We start from the raw sequence: 21,135 nt of genomic DNA, 5'->3' as shown, positions 1-21,135 counted from the left end.
CCTCTGCGAACTTCTTAATCTCATCCGCCCACCTAACTTTCTGCCTCCCCCTGCTACGCTTTCCTTCCCTTGGAATCCAGTTTGTTACCCTAAGCGACCATCGGTTATCCTCTCTTCGCACTACATGTCCTGCCCATGTCCATTTCTTCTTCTTATTTTCCGCTAGAATGTCGGTAACTTGAGTGATTTCTCTGACCCACTCTGCACGCTTTCTATCTCTTAATGTTACCCCTACCATTTTTCGTTCCATAGCCCTCTGGGTTGTCCTCAACTTAAGTAGAACTCTCTTGGTTAGCCTCCACGTTTCAGCCCCATAGGTGAGTACAGGCAAGATGCAACTGTTGTATACTTTCCTCTTGAGCGATACCGGTAAGCTGCTAGTCATAATCTGCGAGTGCTTTCCAAATGCGCTCGATCCCAATCTTATTCTTCTTGATATTTCCTTTTCATGGTCCGGATCTGCGGTTACTATCTGTCCTAAGTAGACATATTCGCCTACTATTTCCAGTACTTCGCTACCTAATGTAAACTGCTGTTCCTTCCCGAGGCTGTTGAACATTACCTTAGTCTTCTGCATATTGATTTTCAAGCCTACCTTTCTACTTTTTCTGTCTAGGTCATCAATCATTATTTGCAGTTCACCCCCCGAGTTGCTTAGCAAAGCAATGTCATCAGCAAATCGCAGATTACTGAGGTATTCTCCATCTACCCTTATCCCTAACTGCTCCCATTCCAAGTCTCTGAATACTTCCTCTAAACAAGCTGTGAATAGTACTGGGGAGGTTGTGTCTCCTTGCCTAACAGCTTTCTTTATGGGAATTTTGTTGCTTTCTTTATGTAGAACTATGGTTGCTATGCAGCCACTTTATATATCTTCCAGCACTTTCACGTACGGCTCGTCTACCCCCTGATTTCGCAATGCCTGCATCACCGCCGAGGTTTCAACTGAGTCAAATGCTTTTTCGTAATCAATGAATGCTATGTATACATACCATACATACATACATACATACATACATACATACATACATACATACATACATACATACATACATACATACATACATACATACATACATACATACATACATACATACATACATACATACATACATACATACATACATACATACATACATACATACATACATACATACATACATACATACATACATACATACATACATACATACATACATACATACATACATACATACATACATACATACATACATACATACATACATACATACATACATACATACATACATACATACCATGTTCTGAACTTAATTCTGATGAGATTACTCGCGCAAGGAAAAAGGTCGTATTTCAACACGGAACACAAGTTGAACATTGAACAGCTGTTGTGCAACACAGAACAATTTTAAGGCACCCTCTAAGTGCATCTCGTCTGTACTCCTTACATGCCAAAAAAAATGTTTTGTTGCAATGTCACCCAAAGGTCACTAAGACTGTGCAATCAATAGTAGAATTGCATTACAGTCACTGACCTATTATTTACTTGCCTATATCAATACCTTTTTTAGTTTATTTTTTGTTTTGGCACAAGAGGGTTTATATTAACCTGTTAAAGAATAAATAGGTAACATTATTTATTTGCTTTTAGAAATCTTCCAGGCCATTTTGTGTGTATTATATTCATTAAGAAGAGGCCCTATGAGAACATGCAGGATCTGCTATTTAATTTTGCAAGAATGTTTCAGAACGACAGTTACCTGCAAAAGACTGTCAAAAATTGATTTTAAAGAGGTCAAAATGAGAACTTATGCTTTCTCAATCTTTATCTGCACCACTCTCGCCTATCAAAGTATAACATTTTCTATGAGAAGGGCGGAAAGTTGCGAATCTCGACATAACATTCGCCTTGTATGACTGCCAAAAAACAACCTGTTGAAAGCGTTGTTAAATCAATATGTGTTACGTTGACTGAAGGACACGTGTAATGTTCGGTAGGTGAAGATGACCGGCTCTCAAGGCGTGATCAATCTTACAACAAGATGTCAAAGTAAGTTTTGGAAACGAATGCCACGGACTTGAGCACATGAAATCACTCTGATCTTCCGGCTTCTGATGACATTTGCTGCGATAATCTTCGGTCACCGACAGGTCAGTGGGAACGCAGTCGACAGTACATTCGTCGGCGTGTTTTTGTAAACAAATATTGGGAAACGCAAACGCTTTCTACATCGAGTCAGACTGCAGCTGGCAGCGGCTCACCTCTCGTTTGGGACTTCGACTTTTGTGTTACATGCGTATAAAAGTACATAGTGTTACAAGACTAGTTTGACAATATCTTTATATAAAATTTGGGGATGGAGAGACGCCAGAACTGCTTTTGTTCAAGATGCCTGAGGACTTATGTCGCTGCATGACCGTAAGAAAGGAAACAACTTTGGCAAGCTGCCATGAAGACTTTCAGTGTTTCTGTTTTATACAGAGGTATTTCTGCTGTATACACATGAAAGACATGATAAAAAGGCATGCTCTGGTACCCAAGAAAAACGGGCTTTGTTTGTTAATCACCTGGCCCATTCAAGCCACTGTCTTGTTTTATCTTTGGTAGGAAAGACTGATTAATCTGTTATTTCTTGGTGTTTTTGATTGGTACTCTTCGGGAACGAATTCAGAGTGTCATGCCGTATTCGCTTATTGTGTCATGAGTCACAAAACAGAAAAAAGATAAGTGTTTTGCTAAGTTGCAAGCATTGGAATCTTTTTCGTACATGACAGTATAAACAGCCACATATTAAGAAAGGACAATTACTACAAGCAAGAAGTTGGCATTATAAAATTTTGTTTGATTTGGACCTTAATGTAGCGTGAACAAATACCCACTGTTTCTGAGTAGCTCTTTGTAGCAGGTGACTTCAAATCACGCCTGAGAGGTAAACAACCGCTTTGAGCCTCTGCGTACAATCGTGTGCATAAAGGCTAGAAAGGATTCACTACAACTAGCAAACATGGATTCTTGGCGATCCAGGTACCCCCTGAGTGATTGGAAAAAGAATGCTTGAGCACGTTGAACAGCTCGAGCTGGTACTTTTACGCGTGTACTTTACCCACGAGGTTTCGTTCTATTCAATGCTCCAATAGGCCACTTCGGAATTGCAACGGGGGGCAATTCCCCTCTCCGGAAGAGCTTACACGTCTCGCTCACGAGCTCTTTAATCGCGGCCTCTATGGCTGGGCACAGCGCAACATAAAAACTTGTCTGCTAAACCTTTCCAGTAGGCTGGCAGTTGGAATATCACAGTGCATGATTGCACAGTAGTATACATACCTAACATATTCAGGAAGCCTACCGGAAGCTCTCCAGGTTTCATCCCTGCTTTCTATGCTCTTCCGTATTCCCATATTTATTTTTGTATATCCTGCGGAAACGAAGGTACAATTTTTTATAGATCTGGCTTAGAAACTAACGGAGGGGAGGATAACGAGCAAGGCATCACTAAATTGGCCATATAAAATTAAGTGCGAAAAAAGGAGAAGAGGTTCTTTTTATGCTGTATTTTGGCTGCATTGGAGGGCAAGTCGTCCATTCCTCAAAGTCCTAAAAATTAAACATTGCTATTTTTTTCAGTTATGATTTCTAATGCTGAATGGCACCTGTGGAACAAACCATAACTGCGCAGTGACCTCTCGAAAATGCTTTAGATTACAAAAGGTGTGCAAACTCTTTGTACGACTTTTCTTCCTCGCTCAAAACGGGCCCTTTTGCATGTTCAGTTCTTATTTACAGTACCATTGCTATCACTGCTGTGGCCCCCAGTTCATCGCCGCAATCTCCCTTTGCTGCCGCTACAAAGTGCTTCCTGATAAATTGATAAGCTTTTAGGGGTTTGATCCAGTTATAAGGCCATGGCGTCACAGCTTGCAAAAGTCTCAATACAGAGTCGTTTCGGCTAACGTACCTCCACAAGTCATACTTACACACTGCTTTATCAAATGACAAGACTACCCGTAGCAGAAACAAGCATTGAGAGGGCCAGCGGCTGGTCATCAAATTTACGGAATTCATATGGCAGCAACAACTGGACCACCTCAGAAGAGCACTTGAGAAGAAGCCTAATAAACCTCATTGCGTTGTCCATGTACCACACCGCGTAGATTGGAGGTACTTTACAACGTGAAATATGTTCTGTCGTTGGGAGCAACCCCTGGACGCATAGCTGTTTTCAGTGGAGAGGGCCACGTGTGTTTATGCGACAACTTCATTCATGATCATCTCCTCGGACTGCATGCTGCATCAATGGCCTGGCTCGCTGAGCGCTTCTCTTAATACTCAGCAGTAATGTGAGTTAGTTATCACGTGACACCTAGCCACACGCCCACGTCGTAGTTGATCGCTTTGTCCCTTGAATATGGCTTTGTTGCCATGGGGTGCAACATCAAACCAACAATACCGTAGAACGTTGAGCAAGTTGGTCAGACATGAAACACGCAGCTAAACAGATGAGAAAACATAGAACAGGCACACACTGGACATCGTCCTTGTTTATGCATGTGTGTGCGTGTGTTTTTATGCCTGTTCTGTTTTTTTATCTATTCAGCTGTTTGTTTCATTATACCATAGAGACATCTCAGGTGTTTTATGGTTCGACCTCTGGCTGAGTTGAAGTTTATATCCCTGTGCACAGAGACCTTGGCTTTACATCGCGTAGGGCAACTATCGCTTCAGGAATATGGTTTGTAGTGGTCTCCCGCCTGGGCGAGGGCAGCTGATGTATCCCTTCTGGCCAGGGCTCGAAGCACCAGTCACTGAAATGTATTTTCCCTAATAAAAGTCTGTGTCGACATACTCTGGCCATAGCTCCTCTTCGCGTCACTTATGAAACAAAAGTTGCTTTTGAATAAAAAAGGCAGTCTGCTGCACAAACAAGCATAGAGAGAAATTTGTTGACTTCAGGGAAAATGTCGTGTATCAGGTGCTTCTGTCCCATGGCTAGCAACATGCGGGACAAATTGGCAGATGCCTGAAAGATAGACTTCAGGAGCATGAGTGGAACGTTAAGAACATATTTGAGTAATGTCTGTCAGCCCAGTACCGCGCTACGTGCGGATATTTCACCTCCACAGTGATTTGGTTTAAAAAGGGTCCTAAAATCGGTAAACACGTGAAATAATGGAAATGGGGGAGATACACTGTGAAGGTTTAGTGTATGCGAGGCCTTGCTATCGTGCTGTTGCCGACGGCATTTTGCAGGTGCAATTTATTAGCTCATTGTCTGATGCTTCTTGTTACACATTCTCACAAAACTATTCTTTCTTTCTAAAATAAAGATTGTGGGGCCCTGCACCACTTATCCGTAAGGCCCGTGCGCGTCGCGAATTCGAAGGCCGCGCCACTATCCCAATGCCCCCTGCGCTGTGCCTGTTTCCCTCTCCCCGCTCGTTTGGGGATAACCGGTCCCGCGCGAGGGGGCTATAAAGGAAGCCTTGCGCCGCCGTCGCTCTCTCTTGGTCCACCAACCAACCCTGCCTCCTCGTTCCTGCTTCGCTCCTGGCGCTCTCCACGGAAACGACCCGCAGCCACCCGGACGACGACCTAGCACCGACTTCGACGATCCCTGTGAGATTAAATATGTTTGTTACACGGCCCGCTGTGTATTTGTCGTGTGCATCCCTCGGGCAGAGAAATCGCCCACAACTGGCACCCAACTGGGGCTGAATTAGCACCCATGTGGACGATTTTTCTGCCAACGTGGCGGCGCACGGCAAAACGACAGGCCGGTCCTTTGTATGTTAGGCGCGACGCCATTTTGAGTTTAGGGCTATCGTGTGTGCAGATGACGCGGAGTGTAGTATAGTAGTGTTTGTACAGTGTTTTAATTTTGTTTTGGGTTATGTGTGTGTTTTTTAGTGTCGGGCGGTTTGTGTTTTAATTTTTTTTGTGCATATGTTAGTTTTAGAAGTGTTTAGCCTTTGTGACTAGCCCCCTGACGCGGGCTAGGTGGTAGTCGTGGCGTGCAGCAGTTCTGCGGCACCCGGCCGGCCTTAGTTGTTGAGTGCAATGCCCCCGAGAAAAGACCTGCCAGATAGGGCCGCCGCTTCGGACGCCAGTGCGTCCGGAAGTGAGGTGAGGGATGCGGTAGAGTCTGCGCAGGTTACCGATGCGGCCGCCCTGATGAGGCAGATGAACGAAGTGTTGTCGGTGGTCACCCGTCAGCTCGGTTCGGTGGCTAGCGCCAACCAAGCCACAGCTGCGGCGACAGTCTCGCGTCCGCGGATAAATGTAGAGGTTCCCTCCTTTTGCGGCTACACGGACGTGAAGTCAGTCCACGAGTTCTTGCAAGAACTCGAGGATTATCAGACGGCACTGGGTTCCCCAGACGACGTGGTGCTAGCGCAGGTAATCCCCGTGGCACTTGTTGAGAGCGCGGCGCGGTGGAGACGCTGCCAGCCGGCCTTCCAGTCGATGGCAGACTTCACAGATCGCTTCCGCGCCGAGTTCTTGCCGCCCGATTACGAACGCCGGATGCTTGAGGAGCTAGCGTTGCGCACAGAGCACCCAGAGGAGAGCCTCCTCGAGTATGTACGCGTAATGCAGGAGCTCTACAAGAGGGAAGATCCCACAGCAACCGATCTAGAACAGGTCACGCGCGTGATGAGGCAATGCCATCCGCGCTTCAAGCCGTATCTGCGGGGACGTGGTTTCGCAAACCTCGAGGCCCTAGCACAGGAAGCGAAGGTAGTACAGGCGGATTTACTCGCTGAATTGCGCTACCAGCCACCCCCTAGGCCAGCCGAATCGCTAGAGCCGCGATGTGCCTGGGCCGGAGGCCAAGACTCCGTGCCGCGCGCCAGAGGCGCAGACGTAATGACTGTAGGGCAGGAAAGGCCAGCGGAAGGCTCTGCGATTCCTCGCGCTCTTGACCCGTACGCGTTCGAGCAGCGGCGTCGAGCTGGGCTCGCCAGCGACGTGCGCACAGGCGCGGAGAGAGGGGAAAGACGTCCCCAGCCGCTTCGTGGAACGCGGCATCCCCCGACCGCGCGGCAGGTGAACGTTCGGCTTTGCTAGAATTGCAACCAGCCGGGCCACGTGGCACGAGAGTGTCAAGCAAGGCGTATGCAGGGAAGCGCGGACCGCCGGCGGCCATAGTTGGTAACACCAGCCTGTCGTCGTCGGCGGGCGAATTTCGTGGTAGCCACGGTGGAAAATGGAAATTGTACTCCCACGCCGCGTCACCGGGCGACCGCCCCGGGGGCGCAGAGGCTTTTGTCCCCCTCGCCTGTAGAGCGCAAGGAATGTTGTCGCGCTCGAGCCCTTTTATGCTAGTGCGGTTAGCTGGTCAAAGCTACTCGGCACTCATTGACACGGGCTCAACTCTGTCACTGGTCGGTGATGATGTGTTCGAGGCCTGCCGTAGATGTAACATCCGTGTCAGGCCAGCAGAAACCCCTTTGAGCTTAGCAGCAGGGACGACAAGAGCGGAAGGAGCGGTGCGTCTGGTCCTGCGTTTTGACGGCAGGAAGCGGAGGCATCGTTTCGTATATCTGCCCGGCTTAGCGATACCAGTTATTCTGGGAAGAGATTTTCTTTCGAGCGAAGGCATTGTGCTTGACATGGGGGAGAACGGCTATCGCTACAGCCGGGGTGGCGCAGTGGTTACGGCGCTCGACTACTGTTCCGATGGACGCGGGATCGAATCCCGGCCTCGGCGGCCGCTTTTCGGTGGAGGCGAAAAGCAAGGCGCCCGTGTGCTGTGCGATGTCAGTGCACGTTAAAGAACCCCAGGTGGTCGAAATTTCCGGAGTCCTCCACTACGGCGTCTCTCATAGCTTGAGTCGCTTTGGGACGTTAAACCCCACAAAACCAACAACCAACCTTCACCCCCCTCATTCCCTTTGTTAGCGCACCCAAACAGGAATGCGTCGCTCAGCGGGCGAGCGTCCACGCTTGTGTGGCAGAGGGCTCCCCCGCGACACTGAATGGTAGCCCATTAGAAGCAATTATCGCGTCCTTCTCAGGAACCGGTAGTCAGCGCCGAAGGCTCGTGGAAACTTTACTCCCGTTTTCGGATTGCTTCACAGAGAAACCAGGCAGAACCGACTTGCTTCAGCACGAGATCGAAACGGGTGATGCGCGCCCTTTCAGATGTAACCCGCGGCTGTTAAGCGCGCATAAGAGACAGCTTCTCGACAGCGCCCTTGACGAGATGATAGATACCGGCGCGGTGAGACCCTCACAAAGTCCCTGGGCGTCCCCAGTGGTTCTAGCGCCAAAGAAAGATGGTTCGGTCAGGCTGTGTGTTGATTATCGAAAGCTCAACTCACTGACGCCTACGGTTGCGTACCCTTTCCAGTCGATCGAGGCTGTAATGTACGCGTTAGGGAACGCAAAGTTCTTCACAGTCCTGGATGCAAGCAGAGGGTACCTGCAGATTGAGGTGGCGGAAGGTGACATTCAGAAAACCGCATTAACCTGTCACCGCGGGCTCTTCGAATTTACTCGACTCCCGTTTGGTTTGTCTAATGCACCGAGCACGTTCATGCGATTGATGGACATCGTGCTGGGCGACACAAGGTTCGACTACGCGATGGCGTACCTCGACGACGTCGTGATATTCTCACAGTCGTTCGAAGAACATCTCATTCACCTGAATTCCGTTCTTGAAAGAATGAGACGTGCGGGTATAACGATCAACTCAAAGAAAGTGCAGTTGGCATCAAAGAGAGTGAACCTCTTGGGATTTGTGGTTGATGATGGCACTTTGAGACCGAACGATGACAAACTGCAGGCAATTCTGAACTACCCCTGCCCAACGGACGTGAAAAGCTTGCAGAGGTTTTTGGGAATGGTTGCCTTCTACAGACAATTCATCCCTAGTTGTTCAGAGCTCGCTAGGCCGTTGAACCAGCTGTTGCGAAAAGGCTCGAAGTGGGTCTGGGGCAAGGAACAGAACGACGCTTTTGTTGCCTTGGCTCGCGCGAAAGCGAACACCGCTTGTTTGCGCCTCCCCGACCTGAACAAGCCGTTTGTCTTGCAGACAGATGTTAGTGATGCCGGTGTAGGAGCTGTTTTTTTGCAGGAACACGAGGGCAAGCTGCGCCCTGTCGCGTTCGCTAGCCGCACGCTCACATCGGCGGAGCGGAATTACTCCGTGACCGAAAAGGAATGCCTGGCGATAATGTTCGCATTGTCAAAGTTCGACATGTACCTAGACGGAGCGGTTTTCACCGTGCAGACAGATCACCAGGCACTTTCGTGGTTAAAGAGGCTGAAAAACCCCGCAGGCAGACTCGCGAGATGGGCGCTGACGTTGCAACATTACGCGTATGCCATTGAGCACCGCCGGGGTAGCATGAATAAGGTGACCGATGCTTTATCGCGCGCACCGTTGAAGGCTGGCAGAAGCGCAGAAGAGGCGCAGACCAGCATTGCTGAAAGCGGCGTCGCCGCTAGTGGAGCGGAGGAGAGGGCGGACGCGAGTGTCGCGCCCTGCGTAGTTAAAGAGAGAAAGGAGGCGGACAGAGTTGCCGCGCGGTGCTGCGAGAGAGAGAAGGCGCAGCAGCTGGTGGCGGCCAAGAAGCGTGGCAGAGAGAAATCTGTCATGGGGAGTAGCGGTCAGTAGGGAAGAGCTAATTGAGGCCCAGAAAGCAGACGGTCTATGCCAGCGGGTGCTGACAGAGCTTGCGAGTAGTGCAGCTTGCACCGGGAACGCTGAGGGCAAGTACGACGCGTATCTGCTGGGCGATGACGGTTTACTGCTCCGCTACATCCCCCAACTTGACGAGGAAGAGGCGATTGCATCCCCCTTCCGAGTCGTGGTCCCGAGGAAGTTGCGGAAGCGATTCCTCCAGTACTTCCATGACTCAGCGACGGCAGGCCATGGCAGCGGCAGTAAAACTTACGACAAGTTATGCCGTGTCGCGACCTGGCCAGGTATGAGAAAGGATCTGCTGGATTACGCCCGTACATGTCCTGTTTGCCACGTAGCCAAGCCTCGGGCGGGGAAACCCGCTGGCATGATGAAGCCGGTAGTTAGCAACTATCCGTGGCAAGTGGTCGCGTGCGATATCATGGGACCCTTCCCTCGCTCAGCGCGCGGACACCAATATATCCTGGTAATACCGGACCACTATCCCAAGTGGGTTGAGGTTTTCCCCCTTAGGAAGCTTGTGTCAGAACGGATTCGGGAGAAACTGTTGGAGACATTCACTCGTTTCGGTTTCCCTTCCGACCTGATTACAGACAATGCCTCGTATTTCACAAGCAAAGTCTTTGTTGATTCCTATCGGGCGCTTCAAATCCGCCACAGGAAAACGAGTCCCTACCACGCTCAGAGCAACATAACCGAGAGAGTGAATCGGAATGTTAAAAGTATGCTGGTCGCGACGACCGAACAGCACAGAGATTGGGACGCACGGCTGTCCGAACTGGATTTCGCCACTAGAACAACCGTGAACAGGTCGGTGGGTATGACACCTGCTTACTTGAATTTTGGGAAAGAGATCGCTTTTCCGCTAGAGAACGCCCTACTTGACGCGACGGGGCCCGCGCCCCCTCCGCTTACACAGTACGCGGCAAAGCTCCGCGAGCGCCTTGAGGCAGCGCAGCGCGCGGCTCGTGAAAACCTCGATGTCGCGCGCATGGAGCAAGCAGATCAGTACAACAAATGTCGTCGTCACGTCGTTTTCAACACGGGCGACTTGGTACTGAAAAGAACGCACCCGCTTAGTAACGCAGCGCGTGGTTTCGCCGCGTCGCTAGCGCACAAGTGGGTTGGACCGTTCGAAGTTACGGCACGGACTACGCCACTCACCTACCAGCTGCGGTTGTTGGCGAGCGGTGAAACCGCTGGTCCGGTGCACGTCGCAGACTTGAAAGCTTACCACCTTCGCAAGGAGGATAACTGCGAAGCGGGGGAAGCTCAAAGCGATGCAGCGATCTCCCCCAAAGTAAGGCGTACAGGTATCAACCCGGTTCGCAACCGACGCTATTACCTAAGGCCAAGGTAGTGCACTACTTTGTCTAACGTCTATACTTCTTTCAGAATGCATTCTGATAAGATTTTGCAGCAGCCAGATGAACCACCGTCGCTGGGGCGGGAAACCGCACCCAGCGCATGGTTCCAGGAGGGGCGACATAAACAGGGGGTAACCCCCTAGTTGGTAGTGGTTTGTGGCCCATCATTGTGACCAGCGCGGCCATGCTGGACGTCTTCAACGAGTCTCGATTGGAGCCCGCTACCCAGGCCTGGAGTACGGGCCTCAGGAAGCCAGGTGTGCCCGGGGCGGAAACGCCTGCTGCAATGTGCATCCAGCACGGCGCCACGTGGAAAGGGGTCAAAGATGTAGAACAGCAGCTCAGAGCTGCTGCCAGGTGTATCCGTGGCCGAGCCCAGCTGCGCTCGACCCCGAGGATGTGGCCGCTGCCGGAGAGGGACCAGTCGGAACAGTCCCGCCATGCCTGCTGCTTCTCCCGTCACACGAACCAGCTGAGAGGGCATCCCGCCAGAGCCAGGCGACAAGCCTCCCTATTTTACGCCGACCCGGGCTCGGACATGGACATGGTCCGGCTGTTGGCGTAGCCCGGGTCGCACGCTGAGCGGGGGGGGGAGATGTGGGGCCCTGCACCACTTATCCGTAAGGCCCGTGCGCGTCGCGCATTCGAAGGCCGCGCCACTATCCCAATGCCCCCTGCACGGTGCCTGTTTCCCTCTCCCCGCTCGTTTGGGGATAACCAGTCCCGCGCGAGGGGGCTATAAAGGAAGCCTCGCGCCGCCGTCGCTCTCTCTTGGTCCACCAACCAACCCTGCCTCCTCGTTCCTGTTTCGCTCCTGGCGCTCTCCACGGAAACGACCCGCAGCCACCCGGACGACGGCCTAGCACCGACTTCGACGATCCCTGTGAGATTAAAGATGTTTGTTACAAGGCCCGCTGTGTATTTGTCGTGCGCATCCCTCGGGCAGAGAAATCGCCCACAAGATATGGTGAAAGTTAGCTCTGTGCGTGCCTTCTATCTATGTCCATGTCTGTATTGCGCGGCGTTTTTTCCCGAGCTTATCGGATAGGTCATTTGAGAAACAAAAAGACAGAATATCGGTGTTATTTTAACTACGGCAACATGATTAGGTTTAAGGTTGATGAATATTCCGGGTGCCGCCTCCGCTACTGTAGTCTTCACGGCACGACATTTGGGCCATCCCACTGACAACGGGGGATGGACGTACATGAACTGGAATCGCCCATTCTTCACCGCGGGGTACGGCTGTGTGCGCGTGTGTTGTGTTGGTGGGTGGCGCGAGAGAGGGACGCTTGTGGGCGTGCTCCCTTTAAGAAGAGACACTCAGCGAACGGGGGAGTGCGGTGTATAGTTTCATGGAGACGCCGCTCTCCGAACAGTGTCCACAGTGAGTGCAGTGGATAATTAAAATTCATGTTGTTGTTGTTTAAAAGAGTTCTCCCTAACGTCATGGAATAACGAACATATTTTTTGGTGCCGAAACCCGGGAGTAAGCGAAAAACAACGGCAACTTGAAATCAGCGTTCCAACTGCAACGGACGACAGCGATGGAGCGTCTCCAAACGAAGAGAGAAGTTACGCGAGCCGAACTGAACCGACTCAACGAGGAGCTTGAGCGACTAACGACGGCGGATGACTTCGGCCCCCAGCAACGAGACCTCCTCGCGGAAATATCAGATGAGTTGGACATTGTTTCGAGAGATTTGAAACAGTTAGATGCCCTGATTGAGCCGCATGTGCGTGACGAAGGCCTCGCGGAAGAATATAAAGGCGTTCGTCAGTGCCAAGCTCTGATGACACGAATGCGGACAAAGCTTCGGCGTTGCGGTGAAACGAATTCTAACGGTGCAACAAGCACATTGAATGCAGAAGAAACCGCGTCCAGATTACCTGCTGCCCGTTCGGGACAACTGAGGTTGCCTAAGCTGGAGCTTCAGAAATTCAGCGGCAACAAGCTCGACTGGCAACCGTTCTGGCAACAATTCCGGCAAGCAGTTCACGAGAATAACGGCTTGACCAGCATAGAAAAGTTCTTGTACCTGCGGACAGCGTTGACAGGAAAGGCGGCGGCAGCTTTGACCGGCGTCCAAGCGACGGATAAGAATTACGACTACGCTGTAAAGACACTTCAAGAGCGTTTCGGGCGTCAGGACGTGCTCGTGCAAGAACACCTTACGCAGCTGTTAAACCTTCCCCAGGTTAGAGCTCTCAGTGACGTGAACGCGCTGCGACGCCTCCACGATCATGTTCAGCGAAACATCGCAGGACTTGAAACTTTAGGTGTCAAATCGGACAGCTATGGTGCGATGCTGTGCGCGGCTTTGTTTCGGGTATTGCCGGCCGAATGGGCTGTTGAGTACCATAAGGCCCATAGTGCAGACAAGGACGTGCTCGACAGTTCGAGTCTCCAAGCCATTCTGCAATCAGTTCGCCTGGAAGTGGAGAGCAGGGAAAAGGCGCACGGAGAAAGCACGAACGCTCCTCAGCAAACGCGACCTGAACGCGCCAGTGAACGGCGTCCCAACAGCGTCTACGGCAAAGGCTCAGCGGCCAGCCTCCAGGTGGGTGCCAAATTGAGCAAGGAAAGATGCCCTTTCTGCGCTTCAGAGAGGCATGAGGTTGCAGATTGCAATGCTCCGATGTCAATTGATGAGAAGAAAAGAAAACTGCGAAAGGAAGGGAGGTGTTACCGATGCGCGAAGAAGGGGCACATGACGAAAGGATGTAAGAATTGGACACTACGTTGCGCGAAGTGTGGCCGACGACACATCACCTCGCTTTGTGATCCACCGGAACCGAACGCCGAGGGCGAGACCGCTACTGGGTTGCACTCAACAGCGTCTCTTAGCAACAGCAATAAAAACGCCGTGCTGCTGCAGACTGCGCAGGTGTGGGTCGACGGACCGAAAAGAAAACGCCTCGCTCGTTGTCTGTTTGACGGAGGCAGTCAACGATCGTTTATAACAGAGAAGCTCTCGCGAATACTGGATCTTGAGGTGATCGGTGAAGAGGAAGTGACCATTTATCCTTTCGGCGGCTCGACCAACGTTATGAAGAAAAAACGACGCCGAGTGAAGTTCAGGCTACGAAGCCAGTACGACCGCAAGGACCACATCATCGAAGCCCTAGAAATTGAAGAAATCTGCTCCGACCAACTGCTGCTTCCAGAAAACGCTCTTGAGATGAGTCAGGTGGCTGATTTGGAATTAGCGGATGTTACCATCTCACCAACTCGCCTCTTCACACAAGGCATCGAAGTTCTAATAGGCTCTGATTATTACTGGACTTTTGTGCACGCAAAAGTAAAGAAAGTGCAAGGGCCCTTGGTTGCGCTTAAGACTGACTTCGGCTGGACTTTGCAAGGACCGATACCACTTTCTGCTTCAGGTGTGTCGTGTTCCACCATTGCCGTTCTGCGCACCAGCGTCTGTGACATGGACGCCAACCTGTCAGACGAACTTCGAGCGTTCTGGGAGCTGGAGAGCCTCGGTATCTCCTCAAGCAGCTGCCTACTTGGAAGCGAGGAGCAGCAGGTGAGAGAAGACTTCACTCGTTCTCTGACTTTGACCGATGGGCGATACGAAGCGAGCCTCCCGTGGAAGGCACTTGACCAAAGGCTAGCCAGCAACGAAGTTGTAGCAAGAGAACGCCTTGCCAGGTTGATGCGGCGTCTTAGACCCAGCAAGAGCAGACTAATGGTCTATGATGCAGCCATCCGTGACTACCTAGATGAAGGCTTTGCTGAAAAGGTTCCAGCCGACGAAATCGACAGCACCTTGTCTCGAGTGTATTATATGCCTCATCGTGCTGTTTTCCGTTCCGAAAGCTCTACCACCAAAGTTCGCATAGTGTTCGATGAATCTTCGAAAGCACAAGGCTGCTTGTCACTTAATGATGCCCTCACCACCGGCTCGAACCTAAAACCCGACCTGCTGCGGCTTACTCTGAATTTTCGATGCCACAAAATTGCATTGACTGCCGACATCGAGAAGGCCTTTCTTCAGATTGGCATCGAAAGTGAGGACCGCGACGCACTGCGATTTCTCTGGTATTCATCTACGTCATGTGAGGGCTCATCAGAGGGTGATATAGAGGTCTGGCGCATGACAAGAGTGCCTTTTAGCACCACAAGTGGTCCCTTTATTTTGGCTGCCACCATACGACATCATCTGGCTAACATCTCTGAGGACCTCTCTCACTCCGCACAAATCTTAGGCAGCTGCCTGTACGTCGACGACTTGATAACCGGAGTCAGCAACGCGGAAGAGGCGACGAAATTTAATGAGGAGGCACAGCAAATACTGAGCTCAGCTGGAATGAAACTGCGAAAGTATATTTCCAACAATGAACTCCTACGACAGTTCGATGCTGACGGCGTTGGAAATACCTGCGCTGACACTGCGACGACGACTTCAGCCATGGCAAGAGTGTTGGGGCTCGAGTGGGACAGAGGAAACGACGAGCTGAAGTATTCCTTGAAAACGGCGCTGGAGCTTCTTACTGTCAACAGGAACACTAAACGCTTCGTGATCCATGCCACAGCGAGAATCTTCGATCCCCTCGGTCTGCTGAGCCGAATAAAAATCACAGCACAAGCACCTCTTCCGGAGATAGAAATTAAGCGCTTCAGCAATCTGAATCGCCTACAGCGAGTCACAGCTTGGATGCGACGCTTTGTTCGCAACTGTGATCAAAAAAGGATGGACTTGAGGGCCTGCTCTGTGCATTCGAAATCCAACAGGCGCAGAAATGGTCGCATCACGGAGGAGTTTACTGGGCGAGATGGAAGAACGCGATCCTGAATGATTGGTTTACCAGGTTGTACTTTTGTACCCGTTGGAAGACAGAAATTAATGAGCTAGCGCTCATTCGGCGGGGAGGATGTTGAATATTCCGGGTGCCGCCTCCGCTACTGTAGTCTTCACGGCACGACATTTGGGCCATCCCACTGACAACGGGGGATGGACGTACATGAACTGGAATCGCCCATTCTTCACCGCGGGGTACGGCTGTGTGCGCGTGTGTTGTGTTGGTGGGTGGCGCGAGAGAGGGACGCTTGTGGGCGTGCTCCCTTTAAGAAGAGACACTCAGCGAACGGGGGAGTGCGGTGTATAGTTTAATGGAGACGCCGCTCTCCGAACAGTGTCCACAGTGAGTGCAGTGGATAATTAAAATTCATGTTGTTGTTGTTTAAAAGAGTTCTCCCTAACGTCATGGAATAACGAACAAAGGTTGACTGCGTTAACTCTGGGATGACGAGGGCGCGTTCACAGAGAAGTGTACAGCGAGATTACACAAGTAGAGAGCTGAATTTTACTATTAAATATTTTCAAACAGCGAATGGTGCAGAGCAGATGAACAAGACATGCTGACCGAGAGTAAAGAAAAACAATAAAATACTGATATTATGGATCTTGATATCTTCTACTTGAAAAAAATGCATGATCCATGAATTTGAATTTTGATGTAGAAAACCTGTCGGACGTATCACCAAAGCGTTTATGTAGAGGTTTATCCTAAGTAACACGCCGTCAATGGACCGCCATCAGCCCAATATATAGGGAAACCGGCCCCAATATTGGGACCAATAATGGTGTTTCATTGGGGCGCCACCCGTGCAAAGATTTAATGCAATCTACTAGACTGGCTTTCCAACAGTGGCCACCAATGGAAGACTAGGTTATTTTTTAGCATGCAGCCTCACTGAACGGCTACCCATTATCTTCCACCCAAGCATACCCACTGGCTCCTATATAACATACATCCAGCCACTCTCGCTGGCTATCCAATACTTACCACCAAGCTTCTTCACTGGCTTTTAATAACTGCTATCCAACTATTCTCATCTGCTGCCCAACATCGCCCACCCAAGCTTCTCCACTGGCTTTGTATATTTGGCAGCCAGGCAGTCCCGTTATTGTTTAATATTGTTTTTGGTGACTATTTTTTTATTTGATGGGTGTTACGGCGCAAAGGCAGCTAAGGCCATCATGCGCCAAAGACAGGGTTGAGTTTGCTTTTGTGCAAGTGTTTACATGCAGCTAATAATAATATACAGCATCCTGAAAGTATACATGCACTCACAAAAAGCAAGAATTGTTCGTCTCATGGATATTTATTAGATGCATACGTGGTACATAGTGAAAAAAAATGTAGGTAAAATTCTTTCAGACTTCCAGGACTTCACCTCTGGTTCGGTTCATTGACAAGGTGTCGGAAGATCCCAGGTTGTAGGGAGACGCCGCATTAAAGGCAGCTTCAGGTGTCTGCCAAGCCAGCATCTCAAGCATGCGCCTTGCTGGAGCAGCTTGCATGTCACCATCTCCCTTTCATACAAAACTCTGCAAGCAAAAACAAAAATAATAAACAATATTATGCAGTATTGTTTTTTAGTACAACTTGGGAAAACTGTTATGAGCAGTAAAATTTGCCACTGCTACAAAATTAATTTGTCCAAGTCAGTGTTCTGAAATCTAAATTCCTGAAAACTGCATATTTTCTGTTTGATGCAGTACAGTTAAAGCAAAAGCTTTTCTTACTCTTACATAAACAGCAGATAAGCACATTCTGTTAATCTTATTTATCAGGGGCCAATGACTGACAAAATGATTAATTTCCAGTTAATATGCCGCACTGTATAAAAAAGGGATATCTTACTGGTTGTCCAGCACAGCCTTGCATGCAGCTCAACCAAAGCAGCCCAAGAGGAAATTGGCTCGCAAAGGTCCGTCCCAGGGATCCCGAGTCTTTCCTGCAGCAGGGAAGCGTACGTAGCAACATGGGTGGCAAATAAAGTAACAAAGGCTCCCAAAAACCTACTCCGTTACGAACATATATCTTAAAATATAGGGTCAGTGGCACTCACACTGAGCTTCAGACTGTTCCGCGAGGCGGGACGAGGCATGTCGTGGTTCTACTGTTTATTCCCGGAGTGCGAGAGGATCTGCAACAGACAACCCGCGAGGCGCGCACCTGCGCTGCTAGAGAGAGAGGGAAGAACGAAGAGAGAGAGCGCGCCGGCGCCAGTCGTGCGAGCACGGCAGCGCTGTCCGCATAGTTTCATATGACACCGCAAGTTGGAATTCCGCAATTCTGCCGGGCTTCAATGGACGCTGCTTAGGCGTGAGAACGAAGAGTACGTACACTGCCACGGCGAAGACTGGTGCCGCTGCGTCGTAAACAGCCGCCTGTCTAATACTGCTAGAAAGAATGTACCGTCTTTGTGAAAAGCAACCAGTCTGCACGATTTGTTCCTTAGGCCTTTAGTTAAGCGTTAGAGGACATGCCAAATTATTAAACACCTGCGCGGAAAAAAAGCCCATCCCTCTTATCTGTAAAGACCATTTTTTGCCTTTTCAAATAGATCAAGGGCTCCAAACAGGGTTGAGAAGGAAACCCTGCAGCCTGGTTACTTTTGGCAAAGGCGGTACGTTTTTTCTAAACTGTTAGAGCGAACGACCGTAATTTCTAGATTGATATACCATCGGTCTGATTGCAGCGTGTTTTGAAAATATTCCTAAAAAGAATGGAGAATCTTCCCAGAATACTGCATAGGAACAGCCATATAAACGCGAGACGTTCAGCCGACTTTGCAAAAATATTCGAAGGCAGGTCATGAGAGTTAAACACGCGCTTATACAGCTTTCGCACAAAAATAATTTTCTTGAAGAGCAGCATGACCAGGTAACAATAATTTTATGACAAATCTTTCTTTTGTGAGCACGCATTCATGTTTTTTTTTGTTTCTGTAAAACAAAAATATTAATTGACACTTATTTCCAGTCTCCAATAGTGGGGTTGCTATGCTTCAAGCTTCAATATTTTATCTTTTAAGTCTTTACCAGTAAATGTTAAGTCCGAACTAGTTAACAGCATCCACAGCAGGTACACAACTTGTAGTAAAAAGTTGGGCAGCGTTCAGTGTTATTGAATTTAAATACACTTCCTTCCAAAACATCCGAGAAAGGTAGATTTTTCTCTGCTAGGCGAAGGTAGAAAATGTATAGAAAATAATGCTTTTATTTTTTTTATGTGGGGGGTCGACCTTTTGACTATAAGCTACGCTGCATCAACAGCATGAAGTGGTTGTTCATCATTCGTCCCTTGGTGAAGCACTCAAAGCAGAGCACGCGGGCATATAGGAATCAAGTGCAAGTTTATGGCTGATGTAAATTACCACACAAAATATGCTGCAGCTAGCCCGGCTTCTGTGCTTACAAGACCACCTACGGCGGGATACAGTCGGTGCTGGCGCCTCGTTGAGGAGTCAGCTAGCGTACATGACGAAACGATGCAGCATTTGCCTTCACTAGCACAACCTCTTCGACCTCTGTTTTCCAGAATTTTATCTTTTCTTTCACCACGCAAAAGAAATACTGCTTTAATAAAACCTTTACGTGTCTATTTCCAGTTATGGACAAAGTTTTCAGGATATGGATGTAAAACCTCATGGCAGCAAATTAAGCAGTGCTAACAGTCCTATACTATATATGGTTTCGAAGGTGGTACGTCTTACTGGCCTACTGCAGATTTCAGAAGTACATATGCTTGTATACTGCGCCGTATTGTGTTCCTATACATAGGCAGCGGCCGTTGTCAGCCTAAAAAATAATCGGTCTGTTTTGTTGCGATTTTATCGAGGAGGGCGACGAAGTATTCTTAAAATTTTGACGTATGAGTGTCCTCACGCATCACGCTGAAGACATATAGAAGGAATGGTAGGGCCTGTAACTGGTGCGCGTTTCACCTCTGTACTAAACTTTTTCACATTTGAGAACAACGCAACAGTCGGGCATTTGTGAGCGTTACGTAGACGGCATACGCCACGCATCCGACTCTGCGGCAGCATTGCCCGAAGCATGTCCTGCTTGCATGCGTAGTGCCACCCAATTATTAATTTCGGGGATTTTTAAATGTTTTAGCTAAAGAATCTGTGACTTTATCTCATGGCATGGGTTTGTGAAGAAACGGAAGCCTTATGCCGGCAGGGGTTAAGCCACTGAAGCAATGGGGAGGACCCCATACCAACCAGGCCCTTACTGCCTAAGCAATTTTTCTTGAATCAATGTTCTCTACTACTGTTACTATATCGTTGACGATGTATAAAACATAGTTGACAACCATCACGAAGGACACGACAGTATTGTTAGGGACGTTAAAAATATAACGGGGCAGGTTGAGAATTGATCTTTATTATCTGCAAGCCAATTCCGTCCAACACATCATGTTATGTGCAATGTTTTTCTAGCCGTTAAAACTCAGTGGACAATGTCGATCACTACAACCCAGTCATATTCATTGTTGTAAAGTCCCCAAAACTAGCAAGGCCACATGGACCACTGTATGCCAAAATGTATCCAATGTAGATAAGCCAGCTATACTAAGGGATCATATCAATCAATACATCAATCAGTACCTGCAATGTTAGCAAGCCGTCACAACTACCCATAAATATCGGCCACTATAACCCATGATGGATACAATATTGAGAAACCATGTCAACTAGTAGTAAAATATTGTCCATCGTATGGCAGTAAATATTGCGAGTTGACAGGCTATTAATGATGGCAAGATAATATTGATTAACGTATGTAAAGATGTATGATATTTTCGCAAGCCATTACACTTTCCCAGGCAACCTCGATCACTGTAATTGCAGATATACAATGCTGGAAAGCCAAGACGACTGGCGGGCGGATATTAACCAATGTATGCCAAGATACATTCGATGCTGACAAGCAATCAATACTGCCATTGCAATATTCACCAACGCATGCTATGATAGGTGCAATGCTGGCCAGTCGGCACAGCTCATTGGGCAATATTGCCCACTAGAACCAACAAGTATACATTTTTGGGAAGCCACTAAGATAGGTGGGATACCAATAATGAATATATGCCAATATATATTAAATGTCGACAAGCCAGCTATACTAGCAGGACAATATTTACCATTGTAAGCAATCATCGACCATTTTATCTGCATATATACACTATATTGAGAAGCTGTCACGATTGGCAGGGGGATATTGACCAATATAATCAATGATAAATTCGATGTTAATAAGCCGACAGTACTGGCTGGACAATATTTATCAATGCATGTCATGATATGTTCAATGTAGGCCAGTTGCCACCACTCGTTG

The sequence above is a fragment of the Amblyomma maculatum genome, chromosome 11 (genome assembly GCF_055883805.1).
Source record: "Amblyomma maculatum isolate TAMU_Amacu chromosome 11, ASM5588380v1, whole genome shotgun sequence".
Lineage (NCBI taxonomy): Eukaryota > Metazoa > Arthropoda > Arachnida > Ixodida > Ixodidae > Amblyomma > Amblyomma maculatum.
This window is presented reverse-complemented; position numbering follows the sequence as displayed.